Source organism: Lathamus discolor, chromosome 4, assembly GCF_037157495.1.
Source record: "Lathamus discolor isolate bLatDis1 chromosome 4, bLatDis1.hap1, whole genome shotgun sequence".
In the NCBI taxonomy this organism is placed as follows: domain Eukaryota; kingdom Metazoa; phylum Chordata; class Aves; order Psittaciformes; family Psittacidae; genus Lathamus; species Lathamus discolor.
Window position 1 is genome coordinate 41,838,914 of NC_088887.1, and position 12,151 is coordinate 41,851,064.

General features: G+C 48.4%; 1 long non-coding RNA gene across 1 annotated transcript in view; it reads left to right on the forward strand.

Annotated features, from left to right (window-relative positions):
* The first annotated feature begins 1,082 nt into the window (after positions 1 to 1,082).
* LOC136012634 (uncharacterized) overlaps positions 1,083 to 12,151 on the forward strand; it is a 42,196-nt gene continuing 31,127 nt past the window's right edge. The window contains exon 1 of the long non-coding RNA XR_010611866.1: positions 1,083 to 1,183. This is a non-coding gene — a long non-coding RNA (uncharacterized LOC136012634). The remainder of the gene's footprint in view (positions 1,184 to 12,151) is intronic.

A 12,151-nucleotide genomic window follows, 5' to 3' on the forward strand; every position in this document is an offset into this window, starting at 1 on the left:
ATAGTTTTGCATGACAAGCTCTGACACAGGTCTGAGGGGCTTTCTGCAGTGCAGATCCCAGTGGAGGCCAGTCCCAGGCACTGAGGCCTACGAACACCCTCTGGACCCTGACAGACCTGCACTCCTCATATACTCTCCTTTAGACATGAATGGGGTGCCCCTGGAGAGAGAGAGCATTGGGCCAAATGGACTCCTGATGGAGTGGTGTTGTTCTCAGGCTTTTGTGTTTTATTCTGTTTCTCCAAAAGAAACTCAGGTATTTTAAAAAGCAAGTATTTGGGTGAGGGGTGGGGCTGGGAGTGGGTCGGAATCACAAGGAAATGAGCAGATATTGCCCACATAAAAAGGATTTGCAACCATTTAGTTCAGGAGCACGTCCTGCTTCAGGCTGAGGGCTTGATCTTTGAGCCTCGCTTGAGTCAGAGATGTGGTCTTTTGCTATCCCGTGAAAACCCAAATAAACTGGATGAACACAGAGTTTAAGAGTTTCAAAAACCAGTTCACACATGTTTTTGCAAATCAGTTCAGATGCTCAAATGATCCACAGACAATCTACATCCCCCAATCCCGTCAGAAGGCACAGGCCTCCTTCCCACAAAGTGAAAAATGCCTGTGATGGACACGATACCTATTCAATCCCTTCCACTAGTGCAGGGCTGGGAAGAAATGTCATCCAGAATTTCCTCAGCATGTACTGTTAGGGAATGAAGGAAGTAGGCAAAAAAAAAAACAAAACCCTGGGAGTTGGAAGAGCCCTACAATCATCATCCTTTAGGGCTGGCCAAAGGCTAAAGCATGTTATTAAGGGTGTTGTCCAAATGCCTCTGGAACGCTGATGGGCACAGGGCATTGGTCACCTCTCTAGGAAGCGTGTTCCAGTTTTTTAGCAACTCTCTAGGTAAAAGAAATGCTTCCTCATGTCTACTCTACACTGGCCCTGGCACAGCGCTGAGCCATTCCCACATGTTCCATCAACAGATCCCAGCAAGATCAGCACCTCCCTCTCCATTTCCCGTCCTTGGGGAGAGCAGCCTCCTCCTCTCCCAGCTAGAGAAACCCGGTGTCCTCAGCCTCCCAAGACATGCCTGCCAGCCCTGTCACCAGCTTTGTTGCCCTCCTGGATGCATGCAAGGACCTTCATGTTCTTAAATGGTGGGGACTAGAACTGCACCCAGTACTCAAGGTGAGCCTGCACCAGTGCTCATTACAGCAGGGCAATCGCCTCTTTCTCCTTTTTTTGTTGTTTTCTTGTTACGAGCTCCCAGCTTCCTGGATTCACGCCCTCCCGTTTTTTCTGTACGCGCTATGGTAGCCGCTTGTGGCCCCTGCACAGCGCAGGCCTGGAGCAGGCAGCCCCGCTCCCTCTCAGCTTCCCCGACACTTTCCAGCTACCGACAGCGCCCCGCGGCTCAGCCCCTGCTGCAGGAGGGCCTCCCCCAGGGCACCGAGCGCAGCCCTGCCCGTGGCGCGCCCTCCCCTCACGACCCCGGTGCAGGCGCTCTCTGCCCCCGAGCTCCGCGCTGCAGCCTCCCCTCCCATCGGCTCTGCCTGGGGCCGACGCTGCCACCGCCGGGGCAGCCGGGGCAGAACTCCCGGAGCGGGCCCAGGCCCTGAGGCGAGCGCTCCCCACCCCGCCCACTGCCCGCTGGCGCCAGCCGCCGTGCGCTGTGGGTCCCTGCTCCCCTCAGCGGAGCTGCGGCTCCGGGGCAGGGTCTGGTGAGGGCTCGCGGCTCCCTCGGTGGCCCTCGCCGCTCCGAGCTGAGGCTCCTGGATGCGGGGTTTCCCCTCGCTCCGGTGCTGCAGGCTCCTCTCTGGAGTCCTCCTGATTTTAAGGACGAGGCTATTAACTGGTCCCCTTGCTTCTTTTGCTCTCTGGGCAGAGAGGAAGATTAGTTCTATTTAACTTTAGCTGCTGTGGTTAACATGCTGCCATTTACCCATACACTTGAAGGCCTTTCCTCTATCGGGTAGGTAGGTAGGTCTGCCTGTAGCCTCCCCTGCCCTCTGCTGCCTGTGGCGGTGGCATACTTAACCGCTGAGGGTGCTACATGCCAGTCACCTGCCGCACTGCTCCTGCCCACCGCCTCTCATCGCAGCAACTGCCACCCAGGCCAGGGCTTGCTGGTGTGATATCGGAGCCCAGCACTCCTCTGCTTGCCCGGCAGGGCTGCGGGAGCACCCTGGTGCTGCGTGATCCTGGTGCCCAACCCCACAGCACTCCAGTGGGTTAGCAGCATGCCCAACCCCCAGGTGCATTTCCCGGGCTGCCCATGGGCATGGATGTGCAGCCAGGCTGAAACCCAGTAAATCTTCCCCTTCTTGACACAGGCTCCACTCAAAGATTTCACTGGGAATTTGTTTCAGCTCAGAGGAAGCGTATCAACTCATTAGAAAGTGGCATAAATCTGTGCAAGGAAAATGGGGCTTGCTGAGACCAACTAAGATGTAACACTTTCATACATGAATTTGTGTAAGCTGATAATGATGCTTAGCAGCTAAGGAAGGTGATTACAACACGTTTAGTAGCTTATAGTGCCAAAAACATGGCTAAAAAGCACTTGTGGTTAAGGCAGGGATGAGTATTATGGAAGTGAACTGTGGGGTTTCATAAATACACAACGTTGCTGTTTCAGCCTATTGCTTAAAACCTTACTGCCTGCCAACCCAAGGCTCATATTAGTCAATTTGTCAATTGTTTACCAGTTGTAAAGACTTCTTTTTATTACTCTTTGAGCACTACAATGGATATACCATTTATTGAATAGCTGGCACATGCTTTCCACTAGCTGTGTTCAAGCAAGTTCTTGTTTGATGACATAAACACACTACTTTGCAATATTTTCCTCTCTTTCTTTCTCTCACACCTCCCTATGCGCGCGTGCACACATATAACAATCTTTTATTGTCTTTCTTGCTGACTAGAAGAAGTTGGGTTTTTTCCCACATGAGCATTTCCAGGAATAACATCGTCCTCACCCGAACCTAGTGGTATGCCCAAAATGTCAACAAGTATTAAAAATGTACTTCTGGAATAGGACATCAGAAAATCATGTTAATTTACCCGTTTCCTTCACACGTGCTCTACTTGAATCTGAAGATGATCCAAAACAACTGCAGTTTTGCAGGTATGATGTCTTTCAGACCCTTATCAACTGTACTAAATAAGATGAGGGTCTTTGTGAACATATCATTTTATTGAGGCAGGGACAAGCTAAAGTAAATCAATCAGACCTCCATGAGGCTGAGGAAGGTGGTTTTGTCCCTGGCACCCAAGGACTTGGTACTTCTGCACTCCTGTCTGCCATGATGCTGCCATCAGCATCTCTGCCTCTTCCAGCCACTACCGCTCACCATTCTGCTGCAGGCAAGGGAGAACCATGTTTCCTGATCATCTCCAAAGTGGTGATATCACCTCAGCAAAGCAAAAGCTCTTTCTTTTCAGACTCAGAAGCGAGCAATTAACTGAATGGCTGACCTGTGAGGTGGAATGATCCAGTTCAGAAACACAGCAGTGGCAAAGGCTTCTTGTGAGGCTGGGGACTGCCCTAAGCCAGGCCTTGCATGGTCATTCAGGGAACATGAGGGGCACCATGAAATGCCAAAGCATTTTATGGGAAAAGAAGTCAAGTGCTGTGGAGATTTACACCAGCATATCTTTATACACTAGCAGTATTACAACATTAACATGAGGTTAGAGCAATTTCAGAACCAGGTAGTGTGTCCCCAAATGAGGTTAAAACTGCTCAATATCTAAAGACTTGCTGTTAAGTTTGTGCTACTTCAAGATGTCCTTATTGATGATCTATGGCACACACAGAGAGGCATGGGAAACCCTGGTCTTCCATGCGTGTGTTCTCACATCTGTGCGCGCACAAGCCCTCTGCTGTGCTGAGCCTGTTAACTTTTCAGTTCAAAAAAAAGAACTGAGATCAGTTGTGTCAAAATAGATAAAGCTTGACAATGTGCATTAATTCAGCTTTGTTCTAAATCATGACAGCCTGTGTTTTGCAGCACCAGAGCAGTATTTTATTCCACAGTTGCTAAAGTTCCATCAGGAATTTTGATTCTTGAAGGAAATGGCCATAAGCACATTGGCTCCATGTAACCTCTGCTTTTTTTGTTCCTCTGAAACACCTGGCAGAGCTGGCATGGCTTTCCAGCCTTTGCAGAAGGTAATAAAGACATCAAGCATATAACTTAGCTTCTTTCATCTTTTTTTTTCCCCCACGTTTGGTTTTTTTAACTCATTGGCAAGTTCAAAGCCTTCCTTCAGCAAGATCTTGCAGACAAAGGCTGCTAAGCCTTTCAATGATTTATTGTGCATGTATTTTATTCTACCTGGTTTTTGCTGGCCTCCTCTTCTACACTGAGCAAACTTATGAGACAAAACAATAGATGAAGGGAAAAAACCCACTTGCATCTGTAAGTCTTACAACTGCAAGTACCCAGATCAAGCCATAGAGCTCCCTATTTTCTTACTGCAAAGCTGCAATACTGTTGACACTTGCATGATTTTATCAGGTGCTGTGTGTAGGGGTCCCTACCCTCCTGCTTTCTCAGGATATAAAGATTCCTTTAAAGTTTGCTATAATAGTTAGGATGCTTTTCCTCCCCCAACAGAAATATGTCAATTTCCACCTTGAGGACACCTATTTTTGCCTCATGTCCTGGCCTCATCCCCTGTGGTGCTGGTGGACTGAACCCTTTCCTGCTCAGCCCCAGCTGCACCTGTTTCACCATTAGGACCTTACTGCTTCCACCCAGGTTGCCTGTCCCCATCTTGTGCCCATCCTCACCCCCATCCCACACTGGCCCCAAGCTTCAGACCTGAGTGCAGTGGAGAGCCCTCCCCTCAGCCTCCAGCACCAGCCCCTTGGTGGCAAGGATGGGCCATTCCCACCCTGCTCCTGCATAGGCTGCTGCCAAAATCACCTTTGCCCGAAGTCACCCTGAACTTCCTGTCGCGTGGCTGATGCTGTGGGGCTGTACATGCCACAAGTTCATTACTTGCTTTCCCCCTTGTGCCCATATCTTTAACAAAGAATACGAACCACAGCTGGTCACAAGATCCAGGGAGTGCTCCCTTACAGCACAACACATTTGCTTAACACTCTGTGTTGTCTTTCCTTAAGTGTCTGGGGTTGTTTTTCCCTCATACTAATTTCCCTACTGAGCCTCATTTTTTTGTGCTTCATTAACGTTTACCTTTATGCCTCTTCCAAACATAGCTTTGCTTATATAGCAGACTCTCCTGCTCCAGCCCCTCTCTTCCATTCCTGCAGGGGTCTCTTCTTGCTTTCCATATGCTTAGGAAAGTGATTGTGTTGGTGTCATTTAGGTCTGGGGTCCCATGTAGGTTTCTCTTTATTCCTTAGCACCTTGGGCTGGAGTTTCTGACTTTTCTTACTCTTGACTTCTCTAACCCTGAGTGCATAATTTTTCCTTTTGTGAATGAGACTTTCAGCGAGAGACTCTTTTAATGCAGTGATGCAGAAGATGAAAATTCTTGTAGGAAGATATGCTGGTTCTCTTTTTTTTTTTTCTTAGGGGTTTTTGATAATTTTGTTTTCTTGCTTGAGGGCTTGGGGTGTTTTGTTTAAGAACAGGGGTTGCCACCTTGCTTGCTGCTGGAATTTGTGCTGTAGATGGAGGTTGGCCCATACACCCAACAGGGCTGCATAACCCCCGTGGACTATGACTGCCAATGATAGCCCAATGACTCTGCCTGCAAAGGGGGGCTGGAAATTCCAGTTTACATCCAGTGAAGGTAATTCACTAAAGTGGCTTGTTACTTTTTACCTTGTTTCAAAGAAATAAGCACGCAAAGTCATTACTCAGTGAGTTTGTGGATATCTCTACCTCACAGAATCAGACCACCAACACTTAGATGGCTTACTGTGGATCTGGCAGCCACACTTCAAGTATGTGACTGAGGAAATTAGACACTGATCACAGCTCACTTTGCTGCTCGCTTATGCCCACCCATCAGCACTGAGGGCAATAGGAAAGCTGTGGTCCCTAGGCAGGCAAAGACCATGGTGAGAAGCCCAGCTGGTTCCATGTCAGGCATCAGCAGCCCTTGCTCCGGGAGCGGGGCTGGCAGGGGCTGTTGCTATGGGCACGAGAGCAGCAAACAATGATAACGTCAAGGCACACTAAGGGGAAAAGGGTAAAACAGGATTATCTCTGTTTCAGTCTGAATACAGCTTCAAATTAACTGTGGTGAGCAATTACCTGTGAAGAAATAATAGAGATGATTCTCCAGTTTAGAAGGAAACCCCTTTAACAATGGTCTGCGAGAGACACTTTTGATTTTGTCTGCAATAAAAGGGAATTATTTTTTTTTTTTTTTATGAGAAAAGAAATCATGGCCATGAAATATCCTACATCAGCTATTGCTAAGGCAGCTGTTTCATTATGGCATGCACTAGTTGGTATTATTTTTTCCAGGCTGTTGGCTGTTGTGCTCGGGTGGCCTTCCCACCCATTCCTCCCAACCCCAATAGAAGGTTTTCATTCCCACAGTTAAGGGAACATTTGCTCAGCTCCCCTGCACTGAATTTTTCTCCAGCTGGGCTCTGCACATAATCTCAGCACTTTGATCCTTGCCTGTCACTGGCAGGATAACTTTCCTGACTTTCATCCAATTTATACGAATTACTTGACCTTTTTCCTTTTGCCTTCAGCCACAAAGCACTCAGCTGCCACACAGAGCATGCCAGCATCCCACAGGAGAAGAGCGTCAAGTTGCCTGTTGAGGCAGGGTTTACATTAACAAAGATACTCATTGCCCTACCACTTCCCAGCTGAAAATCCCTGATGGTATCATTGCTGGTTGGGATCTTGTCTTCTGTTCATTTTCTTACAGTTTTCTGCTAGTCAGTTACTGCTCTGACCTGGCTGCTTTGTGCCACCCACAGCCAGGGCCATACATGTGCTTTACCTTTCAGGAGCCAGAATAGACTTCTCATCTGTCAGGTAAAGGTGTTCAAGAGCCACCTTCTTCTTCTTACCCGCTTTTGCACTGCTTTGAGTTATTTAAGAAGAGGAACAGCACAGAACTGAGGCCCTGAGGACCAGAGGAGGCTCAGTGAAAAGCTCCTCTCTTCCCTTGTGCCTGGTGCTGTATCTCAGTTCCAAGGCTCTGCATCTTTCCTTGGTTCTTTTGCTACCTCCTTTAACACTTTGAAGGATAGTTTGTGTGGGACTGCACAGAAGATGACAGCAGGACCTATAGCCTCTGTATAGTGTGAGGCTTCTGTCATTAAGAAGCCTTGCACCTTCTTTTTGGTGAAGAAATTTTAACCTATATTAATGATGCTATCTAAATTTGGCACTTCCTAAGTCTGAGCATCTAATTGTCTCACTTATGAAAGGAAGGCTATTGAAGGTAGGGCTTCTGGTCTTTTACTCCTTTCCCTTTTTCTTTCTCTTCCCCCATTCTCCCTTTCACTTCTCACTCTGGAGCCGTAGAACACTGGTCCTGAGCTGGCACCAGCAGCATCACTCATGTCCCTGGGCACTATTCCTGGCTTTCTTGGTGCTGCCAGAACAAGTGTGAGACCCCAGATCAGATCAGCTTTATAAAATCTGTTGCATGTGCACAAGGTGACACTGTGAGCAAGCTGTGCCTCCACCAGGTCACAAAAGGATTCCCCCAGAGCGTGCAGCCAGCCACAGTTTCAAATACAGTGCAGAGGAGCAGTGCCTGTGTGTCTGTCCTGATATTCTGCAGCTCCCATTTGTGATTCCACATGGCTCTGCTAAGCACTGTCTGGGTGTAACAAGTACTTAGGGAAGTGCTGGTTCCATGAACTAGATGGTCACTTAAAAAGCCCTTAGATCCTGAGAAACTGAGAGCTACATATGGGGTTTTTTTTGTGTCATTAGTGCATAAGAAATAGAGAAATACTGCAGGTGGGATTCATTATGTGCAGCACATTATCCTGTGATATGGAGAAGAGACATGGTTGCATTCCCAAAATATCCTTCCCACTGATAAAATACAGCAAGCAGGTTTAAAGCTGCGCAGCATGAAGGATAACCTACTTAGGATGAACACGTGCGTGATGCTATCAGCAATATTGATGCAGTTACCAGACGTCATGACGGGTTTGATGAAGGGTTTATATCAAATCACAATTGCCAGAAGCACAAGGGAGCCGATAGCCTTGAAGCAAAGCCACCTGTCATTTCCCCCAGGATGGGCTTTTCCATCAGCCCCAGGATGTTTGCTCACTGCAGCCTTCCTCTCCCACATAGTGTGGAAATAAATATAGGAAAGAGAAGATAGAGGAATACTTTGTGCTCACATGGGTGTTAGGGGAGACCTGATGTGTGTGTGCGTTTAATGGTTCACACTTTGGGCATCCCCTATAGAAGTGCCTCTGACTGATCCACCACCCCACAGGGAAATAGCAGAGCAAATCCAGGGCCACTTCTTGGGGGAATGAGACTTTGCACATCTCTGGAGCCAGACTGGGGACTGACCTCCATCCAGGGCAGGAATTTCCATGGAGGAATTCAAATCTGTTCATCCCAATGGTGCCTGGCAGAAGTGCAGGGTGAGGAGGACACACAGATGCAGCAAAGTAGCCAGAGGGCACCTCATCAGTCAGGGTGACTTGGTTTCCACATGGGTCTAAGCATTTTAGAAGATAAATTCAAGGTGGCACAGGCAGTGGGGCACTTTGTTCAGCAGAATGCTTGCAGCAGCAAGCTCTAAGCTTTAAGGCAGAAATAGCTGGATTTATGAAAGGCTCACGTGGGGCTGAGGCAGGAGCACCAGCCACCTGATGTTTTCCAAGGCAGTCATCCATTAACAGGCAATTTCCCCATCCTTCCCTGAACTCCACAACCCTCCACTAAGCTCTGGTATGCATCATTTCTGTAAGCACAAACCAGCAGTTTCATTTTGAGCGCTCGATGGTGTCATGGGTTTCACTTCAGTTGTTCTTACAGCCTACAAGACCCCAGGTTGTGCGTGGCTCTCGAGTAAAGGCAGCAAACAGTAACACACGGACCAAGCTACTTGGAACTTGAAATTTCTTCTGTAATCTAAGGGGAAGGAAGAAAGAAAGAGAGAAAAAGCTCTAAAACTGGGGGAGCTAACAACATAGCCATAAACCATGTCTGTTCTCCCCACACACACCCCCCCCCCCCCGTAATATTTAATATTGTGTATAGATATAGTGCTATACTGGTCTAGTGTGTGAGTCCATGACTGATCACACTAAATGCAGCCACACATGATAATCAAACCAGTCTGCACACAGGGAATATTCTCTTTAGTCACAGCTAAGCAAACAACAAATCTTTCTTCTGCAGGCAGCCCAGAGCCTTTACCACCCTTTGGTGATTGCACTGCAGTCTGCAAAGCAGCTGGGGGCATGTATGTGTCTGCAAGCAGCAGGGGTTATATAGAAATATATATATCTAATCAAACTTTTATTAACCCATGACCTTCCAGCTCAAAAAGACACGGTTGAACCACTGGTGATTTGTAACGGCTGCAGCCTCCTGACTGAGCAGAAAATCATTTGCAAACTACTCCTGATTTCCTGATTTTTCATGATGTGCCAGCTTTCACCGGGGGCCCTTGGGCAGCTTTACTGGCCGTGCTGAACATGATGCTGACTTCAGTTTGCTGCCTGGAGGGGATGCACAGGGAACAGTGGGACCAGCTGCCCTGGGCTGTGCAGCACCTTTGTTACCCACACATAGGCACACACTGGCTGAGGAGGAGGATGTCTGTCATGGAGAGGTGACAGAGACTCTGGCTGGGAAGTCCTCATTTTGGGTTGTTCCTGCAGCTTTTTGTTGCATTTCAGCGCTTTGAGGCACTGAGCCGTGGAGGGGGGGCAACCCATAACACCTTGTGGTTGGCAGCACTCTCAGGCCAGCTTGTAATGGGAATGTCCTATGAAATCAGTGCTTATTGCTCCCACTGTCAGGCTCGATTGTTGCAGCAAGCATCAAAGTGGAGAAAAACAGGAATAGAGAAGCTTTTTCTTTCATAAACAAGCAAGTAACAAGCAACTCTTTGTCCCAAATATTAGCCATCTGCACAAAAATCCTGAGACTTGAGGGTTTACAAAATGTTTCTGTTCTTTATTACTTAATAGTACAATCTTCAAAAGCTAACCCAACTGCTTTGACTCACATCTGCAAACTATTGCTCATTCACCCAGTCCCACCTGCCCCAGCAACAGCTTCTTAGTCACCTCCCATCTCCCTGCCTCTGCCCTGGCATCTCCAGGGGCTCTCCCACTACAGCTCTCCCATCCTCTCTCCCAACACCATGGGACACTGTCTTTGGGGTGCTGCATGCTCTCATGGGAAGGGTGCTGGAGGAGTAGTGACTTCGCTGGAGGCAGCACTGCCTGCAGGGTCTGCAGGTCAGAGGCAGAGCCAGCACTGAGCCACTGCAGCCATGGCGGAAGGGGATGGACGACCTGAGGACCAGGAGGCCATGGGCAGCTTTCTTCCGGGGAGGCAGGAGCTGAGGAAGGACCTGGTGGCATGAAGACCTTCTCAGCCATCCTGCTTATAACAGCAGCTTGTCTGTGAGGCAGCAAAACCAGAACAGGAGGAGTGGGGAAGAGGGAAAATGAAAGCTTAGCTTCGTAGCTTGATTTTAGCCTTGCATAGTGACAAGCACATGGTAGCCAGCAGCACATGGTCTCACACCTTTGCCTTGAAAGTGATGGCTCACACAGTGCATAAAGCTTTCTGCTGCAAACCTGGTTTCAGCTGCAGCCTGGCACATTCAGTCACCATTGCTTGCTACCATTTGCACAATGCTCCTCCTGTCTACCTCTCTTTCTCACAAATCTTTTACTCTGCTTTCTGTCTCTGGTTGCCTTATTCCCTCTCCATCTATTTTGTCAGCAGCCTTTATCTTCTTCTTTGTCTTCATAAAGTCACCAGGGAGTGCAGTGGAAGGTCCCACTGGCTTACGGGCTTTGGTATAGTGTTGAACACACAATACTCAAATTTCCTATCAAGAGGCTTCTGTGGAGACATGTGGGGGTGGATGAACTAATTACAGCCTCTGGAGTTCAAAAAAGGAATGGGCAGACACATCAGCTAGGTTTCACCTTTGGGAAGGCAGAGCAAAGGTTGTTGGTACACAGCAGATGGATGTATCAAACACAAATGCTTTTCTATTACTGCTGGATGAAGGTAAGTGCAAGCAATCAAATATCCCCTCCTGTTTTCTGTGTGTCCCTCTGTGACACTGATAGAGGGAATCCAAATGTTTCCAAGCAGGCAGTGCCTATCTGCAGCAGGCAGACAATTTCTAAATGTATTAGCAGCACAGAGTCAATAGAGAAATAGCAGTCCAGCATATATCCAATTTTCAAATGTAAATAACTAGACCACTTTTAATTTGAAGGACTACAGCAGGGAATAAAATGAAGCCTGGAAAATACACATGGCAGTGACCACTGGTGCAATGCATTACCTTCAGGCATGCCTGTCATTTTCTCCTGCTGGCTGCTGTGCCCCAGTTCAGAAAAACCTGTGGTCTCATGTGTGAAAACAGGGCTGAGCACCCAAACAGCCCCACCGCACAATGGAGAGGGCAGGCTGCTACATGGATGCTGCCATGCTGCAGGTGAGCAGCGCTGAGCACTCTGTGCAGGATGCAGCCCTGCCTCACTTCCCATCTCCCGCTCTGGCACTGCTGGAAGGGAGAGGACATTAAAGAGAGGCTCAGGCAGTGCAGCACGTTGCTGGCAGCAGTGCTTTATCTCTCTCTGGAGACCCTTTGTGTTCCCCATGACTGGCCTCACAAGCAGGAACACCTCAGTGTCCCAGCCCATAACGAGCACTGATAAGGCAGTCACAGGTAGAGTAAGAAGTGGGATGAAGGAATCCTCCTCCTGTCACAGTGACTGCCAGGTGGAGGGAAACAAGCAAGAAACCTTGAGGAGATCCTGGAGAGGAGGGGGAGGGATGATGCCTTTAGGAAAAACTCTCTTGGGGTTTGCCACTGTAACCAAAAGCAAATTTGTTCTCTTGTCTACACTGACTGCTGAAGGGAGGACTCTTACAATGCTGTCTCTGGCAACACATGCCACAGCAGGTGGAAGCCGTCCTTGCCCTCACTAGCTGCTGGAATGTTCCCATCAGGCACATGTCCCAA